This window comes from Vulpes vulpes, chromosome 12 (genome assembly GCF_048418805.1).
Source record: "Vulpes vulpes isolate BD-2025 chromosome 12, VulVul3, whole genome shotgun sequence".
Lineage (NCBI taxonomy): Eukaryota > Metazoa > Chordata > Mammalia > Carnivora > Canidae > Vulpes > Vulpes vulpes.
In genome coordinates, this window is record NC_132791.1 from 183198399 (window position 1) to 183224866 (window position 26468).

Genomic DNA, 26468 nt, shown 5'->3' on the forward strand with positions numbered 1-26468 from the left:
CAGCTGACGGTATGAAACTCGTATTCCTTCTTCACTAGCCTCTTTTCTCTCTTGGCTATGTCTTTCCCAGGTCTCTTCCTTCGTCTCTGAGAGCTATTCCACCTGCTCCTCTGAATACATCAAGGTCCTGTTCCTTGCTCTGTAGCCACTCCAACCGCTAGCCTTTTTTAAATTCAGCTGTCTCCAGAGATCTTTCAGATCCATTTCTGCAATTCCCTAGTTTCACTGCCTACAAGGGATCTCCCCATGTGGACGTTTGGCTACCACCTTCAACTCAGTGGCACTGGAGGAGGAACTACTGAACTGTAGTCTCTAATCCACCACTAACCAAACGAAGGCACCTAGAAAGTAGGTAGTCCTCTGAAGAACAGATCCTTTCTATATTCTCTGTCATCCTGGTGACAAAGTGAAGCTTAGAAACATTTGTTTTCATTAATTTATTTTATTTAAGATTTTATCCATTCACTTAACAAAGAAGAGAGAGAGCAAGCACAAGCAAGGGGACTGGCAGAGGGAGAGGGAGAAGCAGGCTCCCCACAGAGCAGGGAGCCTAACTCAGGGCTTGATCCCAAGACCCCAGGATCATGACTTGAGCTGAAGGAAGACACTTAACCTACTAAGCCACCTAGGCGCCCCTAATTTTCTGAATGAGCCACCCAGGTGCTCCTAATTTTCCCCAGTGCCTGGGTAGCTCAATCGGTTAGGTGTCTTCCTTTAACTCAAGTCATGATCTTGGGGTCCTGGGATCAAGCCCTGTGTTGGGCTCCCGGCTCTGTGCGGAGCCTGCTTCTCTCTTTCCCCTGTCCCTGTGTTACTCCCTTATCCCTCATTCCCAACTTGTGCTCTCATAAATAAAATCTTAAAAACAAAAACAAACAAACAAACAAACAAAAAAACCCACAGGCACCTGGGTGGCTCAGTCGGTTAAGTGTTTGCCTTCGTCTCAATCCTGGGATCAAGTCCTGCATCAGGCTCCCTGCTCTGTGGGCAGCCTGCTTCTTCCTCTCCTTCTGCCTGCCACTCCCCCTGCTTGTTCTCTCTGTCAAATGAATAAATAAATATTTTTTTAAAGTAATTTTTAGTGTTAACTTATTTACTTAGTAAACTCTACCCCCAATATGGGGCTTGAATTCATGACCCCAAGATCAAGATTTGCATGCTTTACTGACTGGGCCAGCCAGATGCCCCAAGGACATTTTTTTGAAAAATCATTTGATCAACTTCTAGGATAAGCAAGAGAAGGTTTCCTTAGACTGGCACAGTGATCCTGGCACCTAGAAAGGTTGGGGCCGGCAGAGAGGAAAACTGGCACTTGAGCACTTACTTATCAGCCCTTGCTGACTACGGTTGAGTGGGAGGATGCAGAAGCCTAGCCTGTTAACAGGGGCCCCTGCTGCCTGGCCATGTTCCTAGCCACCAGCCTGGCCCGCATACTTGGGAGCCTACTAAATCGGCACTCTCCCTCTTGCCTCAGTCTCTTCTTTGCCAGCTCTATGTTGCTCAAATCTTTTGCATCTTAAATCTTCCTTTAACCCACTCAATAATTTAGCATCTACCATTTCTTTATTCCCTTCATGGTCAACCTCACACTAGCTATCTCAACTCCTTTATTTCTCTTCCATGCCTTGGTTCACCAGTATGGTTTCTGTTCCCCAATTCTCTATTGAATTGCTTAAGGTGAGCAATGGCCCTTAACTGGCAAATCCAAAGGAGACTTTTCTGTCCTGATTTGACTTGACCTCTGTGTGGAATTCACCATTCTATTCTAGGCTTTATCCCAGAATTATGCCAGACCATCAGAAAAAAAAAAAAGCTGGGTATATTTGGGTCACATGGTCTTATCCCCTACAGAACTGCTTTCACCAAGTTTTGTTTTGGCATTATGCCCTTGGCTTACACTAAAGGATACGTGGGAGAAATTTTTGAGTTGCATGCTTGAAAAAGCTTTTCTTCCAAACTAAGAAATTTTTTTTTCATTGTTGAGACCCATGTAACAGGATCGTGAGTTACCATTTCTTTTTAGTTGGCCATACCTTGATCAATTTGTTTCCTCCCAAACTATGTAATAATAATTTTCTGTTCTAATTTGTATTTTCTAGGGTTTTGATTTTATATCTTCTTTTTTTTGGCGGGGGGTGGGCAGGAGGAGATAGAGCCCCAAGCAGGATCCCTGCCCAGCATGGAGCCTGATGCAGGGCTCAATCTCAGGACCGAGCCAAAATCAAGAACCAACTGAGCACCAACTAAACCACCCAGAAGCCTTTTCATTTCTTTATTTAAAAAAAAAAAAAAAAGATTTTATTTATTTATGCATGAGAGACACAGAGAAATAGAGAGAGGCAGAGACATAGACAGAGGGAGAAGCAGGCTCCATGCAGGGAGCCTGATGCGGGATCGATCCCAGGACTCCAGGATCACATCCTGAACCGAAGGCAGGCACCAAACCAGTGAGCCACCCAGGCGTCCTGACTTTTTCATTTCTTAATTATATATTCTGTGTATTTCCTCAAATTCTTTGTGGAGTAAGATGGGTTATCAACTTAAAACTGTATATACATACATATTTAATACATAGAAAATACAAAAAATACAGAAATGAAGGGAGTTACCATTATTAAGAAATGTATCAAAATAAAAATAACCACAATTAAAATTTTGCAGACATATTTGAAGGTTATAAAACTCTCCCAAGAAACATAAAAGACCTCACTAAACAGGGACACTATCTATATCCATGATCAAAAAGGCCAAACATCATAAAGCTGTTCATTCTTTCTCCTTTACATACAGTATTTTTAAAATGTCCGAAAAACAAGCAAGATAATGATAGCAATGAAATTTCCAAAAACTGAAGGCAACTTTCTATTTCCAAATATTAATATATTATAAAGCCACAGTAATTAATATAGTGTACACTGTCACTATCACAAACAGCCAATTTAAACAGAAGAGACAATTCAGAAACAACCCATAGAATATAAAAAGCTTGTCATTTAAAAAATTAGTGGGAAAAAAAAATTAGTGGGGAGCAGAGGATTATTCCATAACGGTGCCAAAAAGCTATTAAACTATTTGGAAAATACGGAGTTATGTATATTTTTGAATTATATTTTTAATCCACTGGAATACGTTCTGTCGTCTAAGAGATAAGGAGATGTGGGGATGCCTGGGGGCTCAGCAGTTGAGCATCTGCCTTTGGCTCAGGGTGTGAACCCAGTGTTTGGGATCAATTCCTGCATCAGGCTCCCTGTAAGGAGCCTGCTTCTCCCTCTGCCTGTGTTTCTGCCTCTGTGTCTCTAATGAATATATAAATAAAATGTTTAAAAAAAAGAAAAAGATAAGGAGACATTAAAAACAAAACACAGCAACAATTAAAAAAAGAAAACCCCATCTTGGAAAAAAAAAAGTGAATAGCCTCAGAATGAGGAAGTCTTTGTGCTAAGACACAGAAATAATAGGAGAAACTTGAATTAGTGAAATTGTGACCTTAAGAAAAAATTCTTATGACAAAAACACCAAACAAAATTAAAAAGAAAACAGTTAACAAGAAAGAAGTATTATTTATAACGTATGTGACAAAGAATTAACATCTTTATCATATGCCTGTAAAATTTGTAAGAAAAAGATAAACATCTCAGCACCTGGGTGGCTCAGTGGTTGAGCATCTGCCTTTGGCTTAAGTTGTGATTCAACTGAGTCTCACATCAGGATCCCCACAGGGAGCCTGCTTCTTCTTCTTCTTTTTTTTTTTTTGAAGATTTTATTTATTCATGATAGTCACACAGAGAGAGAGAGGCAGAGACACAGGCAGAGTGAGAAGCAGGCTCCATGCAGGGAGCCCAACGTGGGATTCGATCCGGGTCTCCAGGATCGCGCCCTGGGCCAAAGGCAAGTGCTAAACCGCTGTGCCACCCAGGGATCCCCGGGAGCCTGCTTCTCCCTCTGCCTATGTCTCTGCCTCTCTCTGTCTCTCATAAATAAATTAATAAAATCTTAAAGGGAAAAAAAAAGATGAACACCAAAAGAAAAAGCTGGGCAAAGGACACAAACAAATGACTCAAAGAAATACAAATGGAAGATGAGTTAAAAAGAAAAAAAGAACCTCTTTAACACTAAATCAAACAACAAAAAATAAAGCAAATTAAAATATCATGACAACATGTTATCTCTATGCCTGCCATGGCTGTTTTAAAGGATAATCCGTCATATTGGTCATGATGCCATGAAATCAGCAAGTTAGCTGATAATATAAATCAAGAATTTTAAAAATATTCAAATTATAATCCAGTAACTCAAATTCACTTTATGCCTAGAAATACTCAGAGATGAACATCAAGATTATAAGGATATTATTTTATTTATTTAAGTAATGTCTACACCCAATGTGAGGCTTGAACTCATGACCCCAAGAGATGAAAAGTTACATGCTCATCTGACTGAACCAGTCAGGTGCCTCTGATTATAAGGGTATCATTAATCAAAGTGAATAATTCTAAACAACTTAAGAAGTACAACCATAGGTGAATAGTCAAAACTTGGAAAATGATACACCCACAAAGTGAAATATACATTGAAAATCACATATCAATATAATGCGTAATATGAGGAAAATGCTCATTCCATATTAAAAAAAAAAAAGGAAGGGAGGGGCAAGAGAAGCAGAATGGAATAGTCATCAAGAGCTTCGGCCCTCCAGCCGGAAACCTGAATCCCAATTCTGGTTCCTCTACCTAACTAGCAGTGTGACATGGAATGAGATATGCTACCCCCTTCTGTGCCTCAGTATCCTTTTTTTTTTTTTTTTTTTTGAGATTTTATTTATTTATTCATGAGAGACACAGGCAGAGGGAGAAGCAGGCTCCACACAGGATGCCCGATGTGGGACTCGATCCCGGGACTCCAGGACCACGCCCTGGGCCGAAGGCAGGTGTCAAACCGCTGAGCCACCCAGGGATCCCCTCTCAGTATCCTTCTGTACAGAATAGGAACAATAATGGTATCCACTTCATAAGCTATCATAAAGATTCAACAGAACAATGCGCACACACAGCCTAGCTACTGTGCTCCTATCATTATACTGTGCTCCTCTGGATCCTTCACCCTGAGGATAATGAATACATGTTAGCCAAACAAGTTTTTAACTTTTCAGTTTCCTAAATTCTTCTTTGTTTTTAAAAGAGTTTATTTATTTGAGAGAGACAGAGTGTGTGTGTGTGTGCGCGCACATGCATGAGTAGGGAGGAGAGGGAGAGGGAGCAGCACACTCTCCGTCAAGGAGGGAGCGTGATGTGGGGCTTGATCCCAGGACCTGGGGACCATGAGCCAAGCTGAAGGCAGACACTTAATTGAGACACCCAGGTGCCCTAGAATAAACCTTACATAAATGTTCCCCACTAAAATCTTCTCTGAAAAACTACTCTATTTCTGCAGGATGAAGGCATGAACCAATGGACACAACTTGGTGACCGACCAATTCTAGGAAAGAAAGAGAAAAAGAAGAGCCAAAAAGGAACACAACAGCATTCCAGGCTGGTCTCTCTTTACTAGTCTGTCCAGCATATTGATGCCTGATGAAACTTTCCTTCTGAAATGAGATACAAAAACTCATGGTGGTTGAAGCTTACCAAATCAACTCCAAATTCTATTTCTTTTTCTAAAGTAATTTTCATGCCCAATGTGAGTGAGGCTCAAACTGACATCAAGAGTTGCATATTCCGGGACACGTGGGTGGCTCAGCGGTTGAGCGTCTCTGCCTTTGACTCACGGCGTGATCCTGGAGTCCCAGGATCGAGTCCCACATCGGGCTCCCTGCATGGAGCCTGCTTCTCCGTCTTTGCCCCGTCCCCATGTCTTTGCCTCTCTCTCTGTGTGTCTCTCTCATGAATAAATAAATAAAATTAAAAAAAAAAAAAAAAGAAAAAAGAGTTGCATGTTCTACTGACTGAGCCATCCAGGCACCCATCAGCTCCGAATTCTTTAGCTGCACTCTCAAAACTCTGAAGAGTTTGTCCTCATCCTTTCCACCCACCTAACCTCACCTTATGGGCATCTTCTAAACAAGTGCCTATTGTTTTGTCCCCTCCAAACTCAAGTGACCCCCTAAATCACATCTTCTCAAGTATAAACTGACTTTATGTTTGTCTGGTTTTCACTGTAGTACACTGTTCTAAGTTTGTTTTTCCCTCACATAGTCTATTAGCTTGTTGAGAGGAATTATTATGCCTTTTAATTCCGTATCCTCTACAGCAATAAATACAAAACACTGTTACAAAAATAGTAGACAATATCAGACACTCAATATCGACATTACTATCATGTGAAACACATATAAATGGTTCCTGTCCATAACAAGAGCAGGGAATATGGAAAAACAAAATACTGTATGCTTCATCGAAGCTTAGCTGTATGATTTCCTTTATTGCTGTTTGTGTCATTTCTTGTGTGATTTCTTAAAGAAAAATAAAAAGTCCTAACAATACAATTATGGGTTAGATCTTAAAAATCCTACCAATAAAAATAAAGGCTAGAGGCACCTAGCTAGCTCAGCCAGTAGAGCATGTGACTCTTGATCTTGGGGTCGTGAGTTCAAGCCCCATGTTGTAATTGGAGCTTACTTAAAATAAATAAATAAATAAATAAATAAATAAATAAATAAATAAATAAATAAAGTAAGTAAGTAAGTAAGTAAGTAAGTAAGTAAGTAAATAAATAAATAAAACAAAATGCCCTGAATCATGCACTGTAGGTGCTCAATAAATATGTTTTGGATGAAAAAAAAAGTTTTTTTTTTTTAAAGATTTTATTTATTTATTCATGAGAAACAGAGAGAGACACACACACACACACACACACACACACACACACACAAACAAACACAGGCAGAGGGAGAAGCAGACTCCATGCAGGGAGCCTCATGTGGGACTCAATCCTGGGTCTCCAGGATCACACCCTGGGCTGAAGGCAGTGCTAAACCAGAGCCACCTGGGCTGCCCGAAAAAAAAAAAATTTAAATAAAGACTGACTATTCTCCCCCGCCCCCCCCCCCAAAAGACTGACTATTCTAATTTTGAAGACAGTAAAATTTAGTCATTTATCACCTAGATTATACTGCTGTACAGCCAATATGTCAGATATTTTCCAAAGGAAATCAACCAAAATAACCTTTTACACTCAGCAATACAGAGTTTAGTCCTCTGGGGAGATCAGTTATTGTAAAATACAAATGTACTAAAAATGATAGATAGATACTGAGAATAAGATAGTAAAAAAGGATAATTTCTCGTAGTCTATTTTATAAATAAAAATATCACAACTTTTTAATATACTGTTCTTTACAAGGGATAAGTGATTGCTAAAAAACAAAACAAAACAAAACAAAAAACCCCTAACTTATTTTCTGGAGCACATTAGAAGACTATCTATACACTCTTGGCAAAAATAGTAATCTCAAGTTCCCATGATTATAAGAACACAGTATATAATACATGTAACATACAAAATAAGTATTTTTTTTTCCAAAATAAGTATTAATCAATTGTTTAGGTTATTAGTGAGGCTTTTGGTCAACAGCAGGCTGTTAGTTACATTTTTTGGGAGTTAAAAGTAATACTCAGGAGAGGCTGGGGTGGGGGGTGGAGGGCATTGGCACCCCTAACCCCATATTGTTTAAGGGTCTATGGTAGTGTGATTGAGTGCTATAGCTGGGATTAACATACTTCCCACCACCTTGGCACAAATGATGGCATAGGTGGGTAAAAGAGGGCTTCAAGGAGAGGAAATGCTACATCTGGATCTTAAAAGAGGAGATGGACCCTGACAGGCAAAGTACAGTAGAGAGGAACATGCTAAAGGAGGATATGTATGGAATTAGACAAATTCTGTGCAAAAAAATTCAACTTAAGTGAAACTGTACTAAGTCATTTCAGATTTATTAGTGTGACCTGACTTTGGAGGTCATGCTCATGATCTGGTTTCTCACTAAGGGCAGCCTGTTTATCTCACTTATTGAACAATTTACACATGAAACAGAAGACAAAGTATATCTGGGAGTCAACATGCTGGTGCCTCAACACTGAGTAAAAGCTGCTTCCCAAGCACACGGTGCCCCTCTCTGCTTTCCATAACCTGAGTGACACATTTGCTGGAATACAGCAACTTAATGCCTCACTTCTTCTTGTGCTCCCCAGGGTGATGATATCAGAACTAGCAGATCCCTTTGCTCTGCTCCAAGCCCATAACCCTGAAAGCAGCTCAGAGTTACACTATCTTTAGAGTAGTCCTTTAGTCTTTCATTACTGGGAATGAGCTAGGCTGGGGATCTATGGCAAGTCTGTCACCTTGAATAAATATGTCATAAAAAGGAATAAATTACAAACACACACAATATAGAATTTATAGAACATCTAAGAGCCACATTCTACGGATTTTGAGGCAGATTCTATGTGAGCAGTTCCCAAACCTGGATGGTATCAGGATCACCTGGTGAGCTTTAAAATACATAGATCCCAGAGATTCTGATTCAGTAGGTCTAGGGTAGAAGAGATATTTTAAAAGGTTCCCAGGTAGGGATGCCTGGATGGCTCGGCAGTTTAGCGCCTGCCTTCAGTCCAGGGCCTGATCTTGGAGTCCTAGAATGGAGTCCCACATCGGGCTCCCTGCATGGAGCCTGCTTCTCCCTCTGCCTGTGTCTCTGCCTCTCTATCTCATGAATAAATAAAATCTTTAAAAAAAAAAAAAAAAAGAATAATTGTTTCGTTTAGAGAAAAATCTACAAAGTTTATCTCAAAACTAGTATGATTTCCACATATGCAATAATGGAATGTACTACCCAAGAAGGAAGTCTTATTAAGTTTTACCTCTACCATGGGCCATCAACAAAATATCTCTCTACATGATATCAACAAGCTCAACACATGACACAAGGAAAAAAAGTAAAGAGAAGTGGACATATGTGACACGAGTGAACTCCTGGTTTTGTAATGTCTCTCAGTGATCCTGTAGCCAATGCTTGAGTGTCTCTATAAACCAGTACTTGCTCATGAAGGGTACTTGGCGTTACCAAGACCATTTTTATTTGGTAAATGGGGTCTCCTATAAGATCAATGTTAAATCAGAAGTCAACAGCTTAAATTCAACAATGCATACTCGTACTAAAGGCATAATAATAAATGGCAATAGGAGTTCTCTGAACAAAAATCAAATAATAGTATATTTTTAACAGAGTAAGAAAGGCGCCTGGATCCCGGGGTCCTGGAATTAAGGCCCACACTGGGCTCCCTGCTCAGTGGGCAGCCTGCTTCTCCCTCACACATTGCTTGTACACGTTTGCTCTCAAATAAGTAAATAAATACATAAATCTATAAAAAAATAAAGAGTACGATATTCTTAGTGAATAAATAGTATAGTAGAATGAAGTACAGATAATTGCTTAAGTACTATTCAATAGAACAAAAGAAATCTAAAAACAGATAAAAGCTATACATGTATAGGAACACAGACATACAGAAGCTTAATGGAAGAAACAGAATGTTACCTTAAACTACATTAGATTATGAAAACAAATAATTTGTCAATTTGGTTACTCTTTAAAAATATGGAAACAGGGATCCCTGGGTGGCGCAGCGGTTTGGCGCCTGCCTTTGGCCCAGGGCGCGATCCTGGAGATCCGGGATCGAATCCCACGTCAGGCTCCCGGTGCATGGAGCCTGCTTCTCCCTCTGCCTGTGTCTCTGCCTCTCTCTCTCACTGTGTTCCTATCATAAATAAATAAAAAAATTAAAAAAAAATAAAAATAAAAAAAATAAAAATATGGAAACAAATATAGGAAAGGAGATATAGGCAATAGCTTAACTAAGAAACTGGGGGAAAAATTATATACTTATAAATACCCAAAAGACACGATGAGAGGAGGAGCAAAAGACCTTGTCTAGCAAGATGCCAGAAAGAAAAAAAAAATGTAAAATACAATTTATTACAAAGAGGTAACCATGTCACTATTATTTTATAATCTCAACATATATTCATAACAAAAAATTTTAAGTAGGAGCAGAAAGTTAAAGATACAAATAATTCAGAGACACAAGAAGTATCACAAGCAATTAGGGTATTATCCCCTGTTATTACAGAATGGGTACATACATACTTGTGTGAATGTAAAATACCTTGTACCTGCTTTATGATATATGATAATGACCATTCTCTGCCAGCTTTCTGTTATACCAGAGTTTATAAAAAAAATAAGAAGTAGCACGCTGAAATAATTTACAACTTTCAATGGTCCAACTGGACAATACTAAAAATAGGTGCTAAGCAACACTGGTTTCCAATCAATGATGGTCTGTTCTTATCACAGAGAAACTACTGAAAGATTTTGAAAAAGCCCTGAATTATAATGAAAGAGGTATTTACCTCTTTGAGGTAAATTGTTGAATTTAAGCTCAAATTCTGAACACAGCTGGTACTAGATACCAAGCTTTAATATTAGTGACAGCCAGAGTCTAACAATGCATTGCATACACAGACAACCTTTAAAGTTGGTGACTATGTTAAAAAAAATTCTGATACTAAAAACCTAATGTGTGCCAGTGTGCAGGAGCAGGAACAGTGTATATAGTCTTCACACTTTTCTTCTATAGAAATACATGGATTTATATTTCTGACAAAAGAGATAAAAAAGCTGAATATATAGCACATAATTAGCTCCAAACCAAATGCAGCAGGACATTCTGTGAAACCTAGACTACGCAGACCCAAACAGGGAAGAACAAAAAAGGCAGAAGCACTTGCCCTACATCTATGACCTCAGGCAAATCACTCTCTTAGGTTTATTTTCTGTAAAAGGAAGAGATTTCCAGATTACTTCAACTTTAATCTGGGCTTAACATCCTATACTTCTTTTTTTAGGTTAGGTTATGAAGTTAGATTCATCCTTGCAGGTAAAGGAACAAGTACTCCATATCCCAGCTAAAAAAGTTAGACCGGAAATTTTAACAAGTGCATACAGCAAAGTTGTACAAAAGGATGGAACAAAAGATAGTTCCCTAGCTTCACAGTCTACTTGTCTGTAACAAAGAATCAGGAAGAGGTCTCTACAATCTATTTAGATGAAGATGGCTAATGCACATCACTCTACCAACTGTCATTTACATCTGAAGTCCAGGAAATTTTAGAGGGGGGTAGGGGCAGAGGGAAAGGGAAAGAATCTCAGGCAGGTTCCACCTCAGCACATAGCTCCAGGCAAGGCTTGATCTCAGGACCCTGAGATCATGACCTGAGCTGAAATGAAGAGTTAGACACAACCAACTGAGCTACCCAGGCACCTTGGAAGCCCAGGAAATCTAATAAGAAATCTCTGTGTCAGGCAGAAACACCATAAACATTAGGTACAATCTACCAGATTGGCTGTTTCCTCACTCCATTAGGTTATGTTTTAAACTAGAAAGGCTGCTCAAAGTCAAGGTATAATCACTGTATAACCCTGCACACTCTCCCTACACATAGAACATCAAGACATTTGCTCTTAAAAACCCTCATCAAGGGGATCCCTGGGTGGCGCAGCGGTTTGGCGCCTGCCTTTGGCCCAGGGCGCGATCCTGGAAACCTGGGATCGAATCCCACATTGGTCTCCCTGCATGGAGCCTGCTTCTCCCTCTACCTGTGTCTCTGCCTCTCTCTCTGTCTTGAATAAATAAATAAAATCTTAAAAAGAAAAAAAAAACCCTCATCAGGGCAGCCTTGGTGGCTCAGCGGTTTAGTGCCGCCTTCAACCCAGGGAGTGATCCCAGGGACCCAGGATCGAATCCCACATTGGGCTCCCTGCATGAAGCCTGCTTCTCTCTCTGCCTGTGTCTCTGCCTCTCTCTTTCTCTCTCTCTCATGAATACATACATAAAATCTTAAAAAAAAAAAACCCCACATCAATCTACAACATTTTAGGACTCTTATTTGCCACCCTTCTTGTTGGGGAGGCATCTACCCTCCTTCAAAATAAGAAACAGAGGATTTAATTTTAGTGTGAAAAATGCTTAAAGCCATAACTATATACTTTTTTTAAAAAATATATATATTTTTTTAATTTTTCATTTATTTATGATAGTCACACAGAGAGAGAGAGAGAGAGGCAGAGACATAGGCAGAGGGAGAAACAGGCTCCATGCACCGGGAGCCCGACGTGGGATTCGATCCCGGGTCTCCAGGATCGCGCCCTGGGCCAAAGGCAGGCGCCAAACCGCTGCGCCACCCAGGGATCCCCATAACTATATACTTGATAGGATAATCTACTTAGCCATTAGCTAAGATGCAGACGTATCTGAAAGTCATTAAATCAGCAAATATCTACTACTGAGAACAGTCAAGAATAAAATCAAAATAAAAGGACTCTGGGGACACCTAGATGGCTCAGTGGTTAAGCTGTGCTTTCAGCTCAGGGCGTGATCCTGGGGTTCAGGGATCCAGTCCACATCAGGCTTCCTGAGGGGATCCTGCTTCTCCCTCTGCCTATCTATGTCTGTCTCTTAAGAATACATAAATAAAATCCTTAAAAAGAAAAAAATAACTATGAATAGTTATTAGACACCTCAAAATCTGTGCACTCAAATGTACAATTAACTTGGCTCTTACTCAAAGTCCATCTACTTTTATATTAGAAATAATTCAAACAGTGGGGAAGAGGAGAGATGAAGTATTAGAGGCAAAATGCTAGGGCCAAAACCAAGAGACTTATCCCCAAAGGAACAGGTTAGAAAACTTAACCAGCAATAAAGAAGTACATTCTTAGTAATTTGAAATAACATAGAGTATCTAATGGGGGAAAATGTTCATAACATATAACATGAAGGAAGCTTACAAAAGAGAATGCAGGCTAGAATTCCAACTTAGTTTAACAAAATGAAACAAATAAAACTATACAAATAGCATTTCTAGCGAGATTCCCTATCTTAAGTCAGGCAGGTATGACATCTTGCCTGGACCGATGCAACGGCCTTGGTCAAACTAGTTTCCTTGCTTTCTCTCTTTGCTTCCTTACCATCCATTTTTCACACAATGGACACAGATTTCTAAAATGGTAATTTATTATCAGGAAGGAGATTTCAATTCTGAAACCTCCCATGTGAAAACTTATAAGCTGAAGTCTAATAAACTCTTAAACCTAGACTACAAGGTCCTTTAAGGCCCTATCAGCAGATCTGCATCCAGCCTCACACACTCTGCTCTAATCATACTAAACTGCTTTCAGTAGCCAGAACATTCTGGGCTCTCTCCTCTTGCCTCTGGGCCTTTGTATATGCTATTCCCTCTTCTAGGAATATTCAAGCAATTAAATTTATATGAAGTCATCTATAAATACACTAGTACAAGTGCACAAAGAGGTGTATGCAAGGATATCTACTACAACTTCTTTGTCTAACAGCAAAACTGAAAACAACTTAAATGCCCAGGACTATGTGCATTGTATGATACCATCTGTTTTTTTTTTTTAAAAGGATACACACACACATGCTTATGCATGCATATGATTTTCTCCAGAAGGATATATGAAAAGCTGTAATATTTATTACCTCCGAGGAAGAAAACTGAGGGATCAGGGGTAGAAAAAGGTTACTACTTTTCACTGCACATTTTGTACTATTTGAAACATTCACCCCCATGTGTTTTTATTTAATGTGGTAGTTACAAAATACTTGTATAGCACAATTACATTCTGTCTTTAATACTATTATATGGGGGTGCCTGGGTGGCTCAGTCAGTTAAGCAACCAATTCTTGATTTTGACTTAGGTCATGATCTTAGGGTCATGAGATTGAGCCCTGCATTGGGCTCTGCACTGGGTATGGAGCCTGCTTGAGATTCTCTCTCCCTCTCCCCCCACCTTCTCTAGGAAAAACAAAAAACAAAACATAAAATTGTACTATAGTGTACATGCCCATTTACAAAAGTGCAGGGGAAAAACTCAAAAGGGAACACATCAAACTGTTAATAGTGTTTATCTCTGTAGAAACAAAATAAAAGGGCAGCCTGGATGGCTCAGAGGTTTGGCCCACAGCGTGTTCCTGGAGACCTGGAATCGAGTCCCACATCGGGCTCCCTGCATGGAGCCTGCTTCTCCCTCTGCCTGTGTCTGTGTCTCTCCGTCTCTCTCTCTCTCCTCCCCCACCCCGTGTCTCTAATGAATAAATAAAATCTTAAAAAAGAAAAAAAAAGAGTTCTTTGGATTTTAGTTCTATAAATATTAGACTTTCCAAAGAAAGAAACTAAACATTACTCAGGTGACACAAAAAAGGTTTAAGACCAAATCTAAGTAAGGAAAGTTCTAAGAATTACCTCTGTAACCTCAATTCCTTCTAATACTTGGGCAGATAGGTGGCTACTAGCACTCTCCCTCCTGCCTCCTGCCTCCTCCTCATGCTTGCACTTCTGCAACAATGTTCTGGCAAGGCTTCAAATCCACTCAAGAAGTCTAGACTTTATTGCCAGCGTAAACAAGACAAAAACTTATTATTTCATTATATTTATCAGAACACTTTAGTACTAATTCTTACTATACTGGATTCCTTTTCCCTTTAAAAATTATATAATACAGGGCACCCCGGGTGGCTCAGCGGTTTAGCGCTGCCTTCAGCTCAGGGCATGACCCTGGAGACCTGGGATCAAGTCCCACATCGGGCTCCTTGCATGGAGCCTGCTTCTCCCTCTGCCTGTGTCTCTCATGAATAAACAAAATCTTAAAAAATAAAAATTATATAATACATGTATAGGAGAAAACCCAGATAAACCAAAAACATAAATCTATAGGTTTGTATAAACAAACTTTCTGGTTTATATCCATGGTCCCCTCCCTATATACATACACATATTTGTGCATACTACTTGATAATCTACTTTATGTAGTATGTCTCAAATCTCTCCCTTTCAATATACTACTATACATAACACAATGGTTGCATGACATTTTATTTTACGGATATTCTTAATTTTTAAAAAGATATTCATAATTTAATCACTTCCCCACCGTTGAATATGGTCATTCCCAAATTTTGGCAATGCTACTTTATTTATTTTCTTTTTTTCTTTTTTTAATGCTACTTTATTTAAAAACAAAAACTAAACAAAACAAAAAAGGGCAGCCCAGGTGGCTCAGCAGTTTAGCGCCACCTTCAGCCCAGGGTGTGATCCTGGAGACCTGGGATCAAGTCCTACATCCGGCTTCCTGTATGGAGCCTGTTTCTCCCTCTGCCTGTGTCTCTGCCTCTCTCTCTGTCTCTCTCATGAATAAATAAGTAAAATCTTTATGGGCAGCCCGGGTGGCTCGGCAGTTTAGCGCTGCTTTTGAGCCTAGGGTGTGATACTGAAGACCCGGGATCGAGTACCATGCTGGGCTCTCTGCATGGAGCCTGTTTCTCCCTATGTCTGTGCCCCCCACGCCCCCGGTCTCCATAAATAAATAAAATCTTAAAAAAAAATCTCTTAAAAAAACAAAAAAGAGGGATCCCTGGGTGGTGCAGCGGTTTGGCGCCTGCCTTTGGCCCAGGGCGCGATCCTGGAGGCCCGGGATCGAATCCCACATCGGGCTCCCGGTGCATGGAGCCTGCTTCTCCCTCTGCCTGTGTCTCTGCCTCTCTCTCTCTCTCTCTCTGTAACTATCATAAATAAATAAAAATTAAAAAAAAAAAAGAATAAATAAAATCTTTAAAAAGAAAAAGGAAAAGGGACGCCTGGGTGGCTCAGCGGTTGAGTGTCTTCCTTCTACCCAAGGCATAATCCCAATGTTCTGGAATGGAGTCCCACATTGAGCTCCCTGTGAGGAGCAAGCTTCTCCCTCTGCCTCTCTCTTCTCTCTGGGTCTCTCACGAATAAACAAATAAAATCTTTAAAAAAAAAAAAAAAAAGAAGAAGAAGAAGAAAGAGAATCTATTTGCACTACAAGATATTATACAACTATAGAAAACCAGGAAAAGGAATCCCTGGGTGGTTCAGCGGTTTGGCACCTGCCTTTGGCCCAGGGCGTGATCCTGGAGTCCTGGGATGGAGTCTTGCAGTCAGGCTCCCTGCATGGGATGGGGCCTGCTTCTCCCTCTGCCTGGGTCTCTGCCTCTCTCTCTCTCTCCCTCTGTATCTCTCATGAATGAATGAATGAATGAATGAATGAATGAATAAATAATCTTTTTTAAAAAAAGAAAAAAAAAAACAGAAGTTACCCTAGATCCAACCACCCTTGCACTGTTAGTTTATTATATTTTGACCAGTTTTTTGATGTCTGTTTAGTCTTTTTCCTAGGCATTCATTCAATTACTCACTAGGTTTCTGATATGTGCCAGGTTTTGTTTTTTTTCTTTGCTTTTATTCCATAACAATTTTTTTTCTACTGTATTTAAAAAAATAAATTTCTTAAGCATTTTGCTAGTTAATAGTATTCCCAATCAGTTTCTTTTTGTGGTTGTCAAACATTGCTCCCAAAACAGTGTGGCTCTGTTTCCTTATCCATTTCTCTACTGATCAACAGGTTTGTTTTTTTTTTAATACTTCATTTATTTTTTTTTTAAGATTTTATTTATTCATTCAGAGAGAGAGAGAGAGAGGGAGAGACACAGGTAGAGGGAGAAGCAGGCTTCATGCAGGGAGCCTGATGTGGGACTCGATCCCGGGACTCTAGGATCATGCCCTGGGCCGAAGGCAGGCGCTAAACCGCTGAGCCACCCAGGGATCCTCTGATCAACAGGTTTTGATTAATAGAATTTTCTCATCCATATTACTTCATTCACCTAACTTCTGTACAGTCTAATTGTCACCACTGTAGCTTAATGCAAAATATATACAATGACCAACTATTCTAAAGATCATAATTTTACTTCTACACAGCACATTGTAGTTACAGACATAAATACATGTTTATATACATATACACAAATATATAAATATATATACATATTCCCCCTTAACCATACTTCATTTAACTGCCATAAGCCTGTAACAAGGTAAATATGTCATTTTACCAATGAGAAAAGGCACAAGGAAGTAACCCCTAATAGACTTGCCCAAAGCTATGTAGCTATTAAAAAACACTGACTAAACCTTGGTGCCCTAGTAGGATTAAAATCCAATTGTATGCTTTTGAATTTCCTCATACACCTACATCAGGGTTTCTCCTCCAGAAAGCCTTTCGCAACATCTCTCACCAACCCCTGTAACTATTCTCCCTGAATCCCACACTTTTATGAGAGCACAAGCAACACTTATTTACTGATCTCTTGCCCCATACTCAAGACCTTGAGGAAAACCATCTTTTTCTTATTCATCTTCGAATCCCTAGTATCTAATGCAACCAATTAATAGACACAAAATAGAAAGGCAAGTGTTCAAAAAATATAATGAACACCTTATAAGTGTTCAATAAATACTATAAATATTTAGAGCACATCTAAACATCCGGGTTGATTCAATTCAAATACATTTCAGAGAAAGTCATGCTCATATCTAGAACAAACTAGGTTCAAATATAAAACTTATATTCAAAGAACAGATACTATCAATAATAGGAAATATAATTCTTATGTGCCACTTATATTAAGAGCAATACACTAATAACACTTAGTAAATTTAAAAAAAATAACACTTCGTAAATTTAAAACACACAGAACAGTTTAGATTTTTCTGAGTAACCATCTTAGGAGTCACAAGGTCTACAATTTAAGACTTAGCCACTTTATTATAACTTTGACTACTTAACAACTTGAATGGGTGGGTAACAAAATCAGTATAAATTGTTAATTATGATGAAGTTAATGTGATACTTGTTTTCAAAATTCTGTTTTACAGAATTTACAATTTTAGACCTGATTTTGCTCATTGCTTTAAAAATTCTAATTCTTGGGATGCTTGGGTGGCTCAGTGGTTGGTCTGCCTTTGGCTCAGGGTGTGATCTTGGTCTCTCATGAATAAAATAAATAAAATCTTTAAAAGAAAAAAATAATTCTAATTCTTAGGTCATTGGAATGGTCTTAATGACAGTATTTCTGACTTGGTCCAGCCATCTAGAACTGCCTACCAATATGTACAGAGCTCTTGTGCATGTTGGGCATGTGCAGGAACATGCATCCAAGCTAACAAGCACCATTTAATACAATTTAACAACTATATACCAGTAGGATACTACAGGGAACAAAGTAAAGAGCTGAAAGATAGAGCTGTTCTATATCTCAAAAGTATTGCTTCTTGAATGCTTTCACTATAGTACCTATACAAAGAGCAATTCTTATTCCCAGGCATTCATGACTCACTTTGTTGAAAACCTGTGTTATCTTAGACAGTCATACGTGGTTCCCATTCTGATCCTAAAAATACGTATTTGTTTTAATGTAAAAATTTAAAAATTACTTACCAGTCAAATTACTTAACTCACCGCCCCCTCAATGAGCACAATTGAAGCTCCAAGAAGATGGATCATGTTTATCTTGTGGCTTCAAGTACCCCGGAATCATACCACTTTGTACCCTAAGGGTATTCATATCCCAGTTTGAGAAACAGGGATCTAAACAATTAAATAGCCATAACACTTAAAAGTGACCAACATGTTCCTACAACCCCATTCCCCAAACTCTTACGGCTAGTTTTCCCCAACAGCTTTTCAAATTAGTATTGTTTTTCTTTTCAGCAGCTCATTAATATATACTGTGTCAACACTCCTAAAAAAAACCTGCAGGGTACAGATTATTTCTGGAGTGACAGAACACTAGCACACAGACCTTGCCATTCCCATCTATCAATGTACCAAGCTGCCCATGGAAAATAGAGATGTGAAGAATAGTAGAGCTTTCACTCCTGTTTCCTTCTTCCTCTCTATTTGCTCCAGGCACAGCTTGTAAGAAAAATCTTAGTAGTTGTCATTTAGATGATTCCTTCACATAAGCTTATCTAATGCCAGCATTTGTAATTCCCACCTTTCCCTTTTGCCATTACACAAGTAAAATTAAGCCATTTTCATATTTTAAAAAATTTTCACATTTTCATGTGCTTTCTCTCAGCCTAAGAGGTAATTTTCCTACCCAGAACCCTACATTGGTTGTTGATGAGATTCCAAATCCTAGTAGATTTCAACATTTATAAGGTCTATTTCAAGTTCCCTATGATGTCCAATATATTTTATAACAAATCATAGGCTACAGTAAATTTTAAGTGACTCTTTAAAATGTTTTTTAAAAATTATTGATAATGATGCAAAAACGGGTCAGCAGCTAGGCTAACTCTTATTGACGAAGACAACTTTTATCTCAGATCCATTTCCCCAAGAATATGGTTCCAACAAAATTTCAAATCACCACAGACTGTGGACTTCATTTGCCAATAGTCAGAATACACATTTCAAAGGTTTCTGGAGAAAAAAACCCATTTCCTGGAGGTCATTCTATGTACACACTCAGAATGGTACTTAATGCTTACAAATATTCTCATTGACTTGGAGAACAGCCTCTGTAATTGTTGTGCTGTTCTCTCACAAATGGGGACCACAGGAATAGAAAGGTTAAGTAACTTGCTCAGTGTCACCCAGCTAATATATGGCAGTGGACTTCCAAACGAAGGACTCAGACTATAAAACGTATATGCCCTCAATTACCCACCGTCCTGGATCTCCTATACCTAAGAACAAAATAGCAAATCCTTCCACCCTAGAAAGGATTTACTACTCCCATTTTCAAGAAATGGAAAGAGCATTTACCTCTCCGTGACTGCAAAGTCAGTTTGAGGAGGGAAAACAGAACTCTCAAGCCCCTGGTTAGCAATCTGTCCACTAGTGCATCTTGTTCTTTGGCTCCAGATCTGCAATCATTCTAAAACAGAAATACAAATAATTTTATGAACACTAAATATACATAAATGCATACATAATATGAAAAGCAAAATGAGGGCAAGATGAAAATGGAAAAAATTGGTTAAGAAACAATATATTAAAAAAAAAACAAACAAGGGCAGCCCTGGTGGCACAGCGGTTTAGCACCGCCTGCAGCCCAGGGCGTGATCGAGTCCCACGTCGGGCTCCTCGCATGGAGCCTGCTTCTCCCTCTGCCTGTGTCTTTGCCTCTCTCTCTCTAGCTGTGTCTCTATGAATAAATAAATAAAATCTTTAAAAAAATAAAATAAAATAAACAATATGTTTTAATACATCACATTACTAAATGAAGCATTCCATAAATTCTATCAAGCCAATAAAAAAACACTTATTTTTTTCGACATTTGCTTAATATATAAATGACTAAAGATCTGTAATTATCAAAACCGTACCCCTGTGGGGTCCTGGCTGGCTCACTTTGTAGAGCATGTGACTTTTTTTTTTTTTTTAAGATTTTATTTATTTGAGGATCCCTGGGTGGCTCAGAGGTTTAGCACCTGCCTTTGGCCCAGGGGGGTGATCCTGGAGTCCCAAGATCAAGTCCCACATCAGGCTCCTTGCATGGAGCCTGCTTCTTCCTCTGCCTATGTCTCTGCCCCCCAACCCCCATCTCTGTCTCTAGTGAATAAATAAAATCTTTAAATAAATAAATATATATATATATATATATATATATATATATATATATATTTTATTCATAAGAGACGCAGAGACACAGGCAGAGGGAGAAGCAGGCTCCATGCCAGAAGCCTAATGTGGGACTCAATCTTAGGACTCCAGGATCACGTCTGAGCCAAAGGCAGACACTCAACCTCAACTGCTGAACCACTCAGGCATCCCAAGCATGTGACTCTTGATCTCAGGGTTGTAGGTTGGAGCCCCAAGTTGGGCACAGAGAGAAATTAAAAAAAAAAAAAAAAAAAAAAAAAAGTCTTAGGAACACCTGGGTGACTTAGTGGTTGAGCATCTGCCTTAGGCTCAGGGTATGATTCCCGAGGTCTTAGGATGGGAGTCCTGCATCGAGTTCGCCACAGGGAGCCTACTTCTCCCTCTGCCTGTGTCTGCCTCTCTCCCTGTCTCTCATGAATAAATACAATCTTAAAAAAAAAAAAATCTTAAAAAGAAAAAACCATTATGATCTTGCAAGCAAATAATGGCACATGTATATATATTCAAACTAACAAAAATTAATTTTTTAAAAAGACTTTATTTATTTATTCCTGAGAGACAGAGAGGCAGAATCACAACACAGGCAGAGGGAGAAGCAGGCTCCCTGCAAGGAGCCGGATCCGGGACTCGATCCCGGATCCTGGGATCACACCCTGAGCCGAAGGCAGAAGCTCAACTGCTGAGCCACCCAGGTGTCCCCCAAAATTAATTCTTATAGATATAATAATAGTCCTTTAGCACATACTTCTTTATCTTCAGCAAGTAGTAGCTTTACTGATTAAGTTAGTTTACATAAGACTGTATTTTTCAGTTTAATAACCATGGAGAGAGCTTTCATTGACTTGAAATTCCTAGAAGCACAGCAATGAAATACTTTGTTAGATAACATTTTCTCCCTAAATTACAAATAAATGAACTGTTAAGCTCAAGCTTCAGGCAACAGTAGAGTGGAACTTACTTCCAAAGGGGGAAAGAAAAACTCCCAAGTGAAATGAAAGTGCTAAATTTGAATTAAGAGTTTTCAAAGAATTTGACATAATAAGGTACTACAAGAGAATCCATCTCATAATTAATTAAAGCTCATAAAACCACGCTAATACTTTATTAGATGAAGCTAAAGAAAAATCTTCTCTGCTGAGAGGCAATTTACAACCTGAACTGACTAGTAATACCTAGTCCAAGAAACACTTTTGTATTGGAGTCCATATATTGTTACTAGCATGTCTCAAAAGAGGATGAGATTTTATATACCTCAACATTATGAGTAAAAACAACGATCAAGAATGGGAAAGTTGCTATTCTTGGTGTACGTAACAGCAGTCTATATACAACGTCCCATCTTTGAACTCAAATACTTATCACTAAGAAAACACACAGAGATACTGCCAGGAAGATTTGAAGATAGTGACTAAAATTTAGGGATGTTTAGAAAAAAATAATATGGCATGCCAAATCTACACATGCAATTGTGAATCAGGGTCTTCAAGGCTATACATTACTTGCCATTACTGTTCTTTCCAAACCTGTATGCTCTTTCTCAAAGTATTAAATTATGACAAATTTTAGTTGTTTGAAGAGGGACCTAATTTCTAGCAAAAGAGCTTGAAGTCATCTGGGACCAAGATAGGTAAATAGGGTAGATAGATAATCAATTAAACTTCTGGTTTAAAAAAATGAAATGGAAGCTATAAAGTAGATGAAGGGGAGTGAAGCGGATTCCAGCAGCATCCCTAAAGCAAAAAAAAAAAAAAAAGTCTCTAGAGGTGACTTTTTGTCAGAAGGCACCATTGTGCAAGGCTCTGCCCAGGACTCTTCCTTAAAGCTCTAGTCAGCCACAAGTGGCCTCTGAACTTCCAAAGAACTCCCTAAGCCACCCAAAGATGTCCCTCACCTTGTGTGTCGTTTAAAGCAAAATCCAAAAGCGCTTGCAATTGGAATGTATCTTAAGAATGACTTTTACAACTTCTAAATTTTCTTACTTTGGTTAAATAGACCCCCTAAGGATGACTTTTACAATTCCTATTAAATAATCAGTATTTTCCTAAGTGGGCAAACATTCCTGTTGTAATCTTCCTCTGTTACTGACTTAAGTAATAAGTTCCTTTGGGTAACCTCATATCCTCAATTTATTCTCTGTAGATTTCATCTTCCAATAAAAATAAAGTATGAATCCTAGCATACAGAAAACCTCAAAGTATAGCAACTCTGTGGACGAAGTCTATACCATTAAAAAAGCATAAATGATATGGAAGACCAAGAAGCTGATGACTTGTATAGGGCAGAACTGAATAAAGAAACAAAACATAGCCTGTGGAACACAAAAATAACCAGGGAAAATAATTACTCCTGAATCAATTACAGAACTTCTGGATTTTAATTTTTAACCCATACGGAGCTTATTTTTATAAGTAAAACAGACTACCTGCCATCCACAATTTTAGAAGTAAAATTTAAAAAAATCTCAAGAATGCAAAGAATTACACAAATGGACTTACGACAATTAAGCATGGTTCTATTCCAAAACCTGACAATCAACACTACTGCATTTGTTAGTGCAATTTTAGTTTTACTGTAGAGGAGAGAGAGAAGGAACATTTTTTGTAAGGTTCAAAAAAGGGATGCTGAAAGACTCTCCTATAGAGGCATATTCCTGCAAAATCCTACAGATTGAGATTACACACAGCAGATGCAACAACTTTGCTTTAGCACCAGCCTGTTTTAATTTCCTCATAAGCTTAACATAGCTTATCATAAAAAAAAGAAGTTAATCAAGATCTTCCTCTCTCCAAAGCACCCCCAGTTGATGCAGCAACGGCTGCACGATACTATATTAAAGTACTAGAGTATCTGAGGAAAATAAAAAGAGAAAACTATGGCAATTCAACAGGAAGCTTTTTAACGATTCAAGAAAACAGTTAAGGACAATAAATTTAATATACATGCCCCGTTTTAACTTCTTTTGCCGCCTATAGGGGACGTAGATTTTTAACTTTCCTAGTTGATTTAAACTCAAAGCATGAAGACTACGTACGTATGCGAATGTTTACTTAATGCTCAACTCTGGGCTACAGGAAGTCAGCTACTAAAGAGTAGTTACATTAGGCGTAGATATTTATAAACCAACTGCAGCTAGTGACCCAGGATTCAATTACAACATCAACCCTCATATTTCAGCGTATGGGCAAATTACCAGTGGAGTCAAGAATAAATTCATTCTGCCCTACTGGCGCTTTAGATCGGGTTGCACAATTCGGGGGCAGAATTGCCTTCGCCTAGCTCTAAAGCATCAGGTACTAAATACTGTACTAAGTTAGCGTCAGGACATTTTAACGCGGGAGGGAAACTCCAGGATCGCCTGAACCAACTGAGCCAGCCCATAATCCCGAATTCAGGAATTTGTCACGTCACTTGACCTCAGAATGAAATTAAATTTTGATCCCTTTGAGATCTCTTAACGCACAAAGTCAGGCTATCGCTACGAGTGGTGTCCCGACCGCGACTGTAGAAAAACTAGTTGGTGCGGAACTCGAGTCTCTTCCGCCCACCATGGGGGGCCGCACCGGTCAGGTCCAGCGAGGAGCCGGTGCGCGAGTTTGGGGGCGCAGCCCGGCCCGGCGGGGGCGGCGAGCGCGCGTCCCCCCGCCCGCTCAGGCAGCGTCGAGGCGCGAGCAGCTCAGCCAGCCTTGCAGAGGGAGCTCTCGGCAGCTCTGGGGTCCCTCTGCTCGCAGCCGCAGCAGCGCCGCCTGCGCCACTCGGCGGAGACGGAGACCAGCGGCGGCGGCGCGCGGACCGGGAGCGACCGCCGAGCAGCCGGGAGGCAGCGGTACGCTCGCAGAGCGGCCGGGTAGGTTCCGGGGACCGGGCAGGCTGGAGGAGGGGCAGCCCGAGAGGCGTCGGCCAAGGCCCGACACCCATACTACACCGAAACCGGACCGCGCGCGCGGCGGCAGTGGGTCGGGACCCCGGAGCAAGGCGCGGGAGTCGGGACGCAGGGATCGCCTTTCGGCTGAGGCCACCCGCCGCGGGAGGGGCGGAGGGCAGAGGGCGGGCCACGGCCGGGCAATCAGCCGGGCCAAGAGCCGGCCTCGAGGGCAGAGACAAAGGAAGGAAAATGGAGTCGCCGGCGCGCGGGCCTCTGTTGCCGCCGCTGCCGCCGGAGGCCTAGCGCGCCGCCAGGAGGGAGGCCTAGCGGGCGGGTGTTGGCGCGGGGGGGGGGCGGCCGGGCCGCGGCGGCGACGGGCAATGGCGGCGGCCGCGCCGCAGCAGGGACGGTAGAGGGAGACAAACACCCCCCGGCGGCGGCGCTGGCGCCGGGCTGCAGCCAGCGCCGACCGGAGCGGCCCCATCGTGACACCTAGAGGCGGCCCGCGAAACCTCCTCCACCCCGGGCCCCCTTACCTCCGCGCCACACCCCCTGCAGCGCCCGCTCCGCCGCCGCTCCACCGCTCCGGCCACCCGGCGTCCCCGGCCAGCTCCGCGCACCCGCACCGGCTACCGCCACCGCCGCTGCCGCCAAAGAAGCAGCTCCGCGCACGGTTTAATCGCTCCACAGGCTCGGACACAAAATGGCGGCGGCGCGGTGCAGTGCGCCTGCGTCGGCGCTGCCGGGGCCGCGGGTGCTGATAAGGGAAGGGACGGGTGGGGGGGCAGGCCGGGCGACGAGTGGAGGGCGGGGGAGGAAAGGTGAGGGGAGGGGTTGGCGCAGGGCAGCATGGGAGGCGGCCCCGGGCGCCAACTTTCAAAAGCGGGCGCGATGGCGTCACGGGGCGCGCCGCGAGTCGCGTCACGCCGCACGCGCCCTCCCGCGCCCTCGCCCGGTCGCGCGTGGGCTCTGCGGGCGCCGCGACGTCCGGGCTCCGGCTGGGTGGGGCTTCCTGGGCGGAGGCCGCTGCCTCTGGGCGGTGCAGGATCCCTGGCTCGTCTGACCTGGTTCCCTAGCCGCAGTCTCCCTCCCTGAACGCGTAAAGGGGGGGTTGGGGTGGGAGGGAGAGTGTTTGGAGGAAGCGCGCGCGGGGCGAGCCGGTGGGGTTGAGGCGGTTCTTGGGCCGGGCCCCGCCCAAGTCTCCGCCCTAGCTGGGCCGGACCCTCCTTCCCGGCGCCCCACCACAGCCCGCCACCGCGTAAGGCGGGACTGGTCCCCGTGCACTCCCAGCTCCTGCGAGCGAGGGCTGGCCTTGCCCAGAGGCTGAAATTTAAGGGATCTTTCCGCCTCGTAAAGCCGGGTGCAAGGGAAGAGGGCATGGGCTTCCCCTTGGTGTCACCAGGCTGCTTGAGCAAGAGAGGCCGACGGAAGACCAGACTTGATGCTTTTACACGACCATAGCAATCTTTTGCCAAAAGAACTTTACTATTCGGCTCGATACAATACTGTATTTTAAAAGTACCTTTCTTGTCTTTACTGGAGAGCTGAGTTCTCAGTGGGCGGCGCCCTTCAGCCGCTCACAGTGCGGTCATCCCTCCCCCTCCCCAGGATACACCTGCGGATTCCACCCAACCTGCGATGAAGCTCACCGACCGCAGACTGGAAGATGTTCTGACGACCCAGGGAGGAGAGCCTTTGGTACCTTGGCAATCTGACTCAGTATTGTGTTCTGAACTATACCTTAGATGTCACGAATAACAAACAGACCTAGCATCAAGGAGACCCCTTCTCCATTCAGCTCCTTGTTCCATTATGAGAATGCCAGCCCAATATTGACAGATTTTCTGGGGGTTTTGTTGAAAAGGGGAATCCGAAATCTAGATTTTTGTAATTAAAAATTTTGGGTGTTCAGGTGTTAGCAACTAAGTCATGTTTTTAAACTGCATGAGCTGATTAGACCAGATGTGTGAGCTGTCATTTGGAGGAAAGAGTAAAGAGAAGTTCAAGGCCAGATTCTAGACACTCCAGCATTTAGAAATAGGATAATGGAGAAGGAAT

General features: G+C 41.4%; 1 protein-coding gene across 6 annotated transcripts in view; it reads right to left on the reverse strand.

Moving 5' to 3' along the window:
* Positions 1-25145, reverse strand: part of CTCF (CCCTC-binding factor) — a 55027-nt gene extending 29882 nt beyond the window's left edge. For 2 of the 6 annotated variants that reach the window (XM_072731691.1, XM_072731690.1), the window contains exons 1-4: positions 24947-25145; positions 19709-19820; positions 18374-18486; positions 908-1039 (exon numbers count right to left, since the gene is read on the reverse strand). The gene's annotated coding sequence lies outside the window, so the exon portion shown is untranslated. The remainder of the gene's footprint in view (positions 1-907; positions 1040-18373; positions 18487-19708; positions 19821-24946) is intronic. The other 4 variants (XM_026011509.2, XM_026011506.2, XM_072731692.1 and 1 more) reach the window with 2 other exon arrangements.
* Between the last annotated feature and the right edge of the window lie 1323 nt (positions 25146-26468).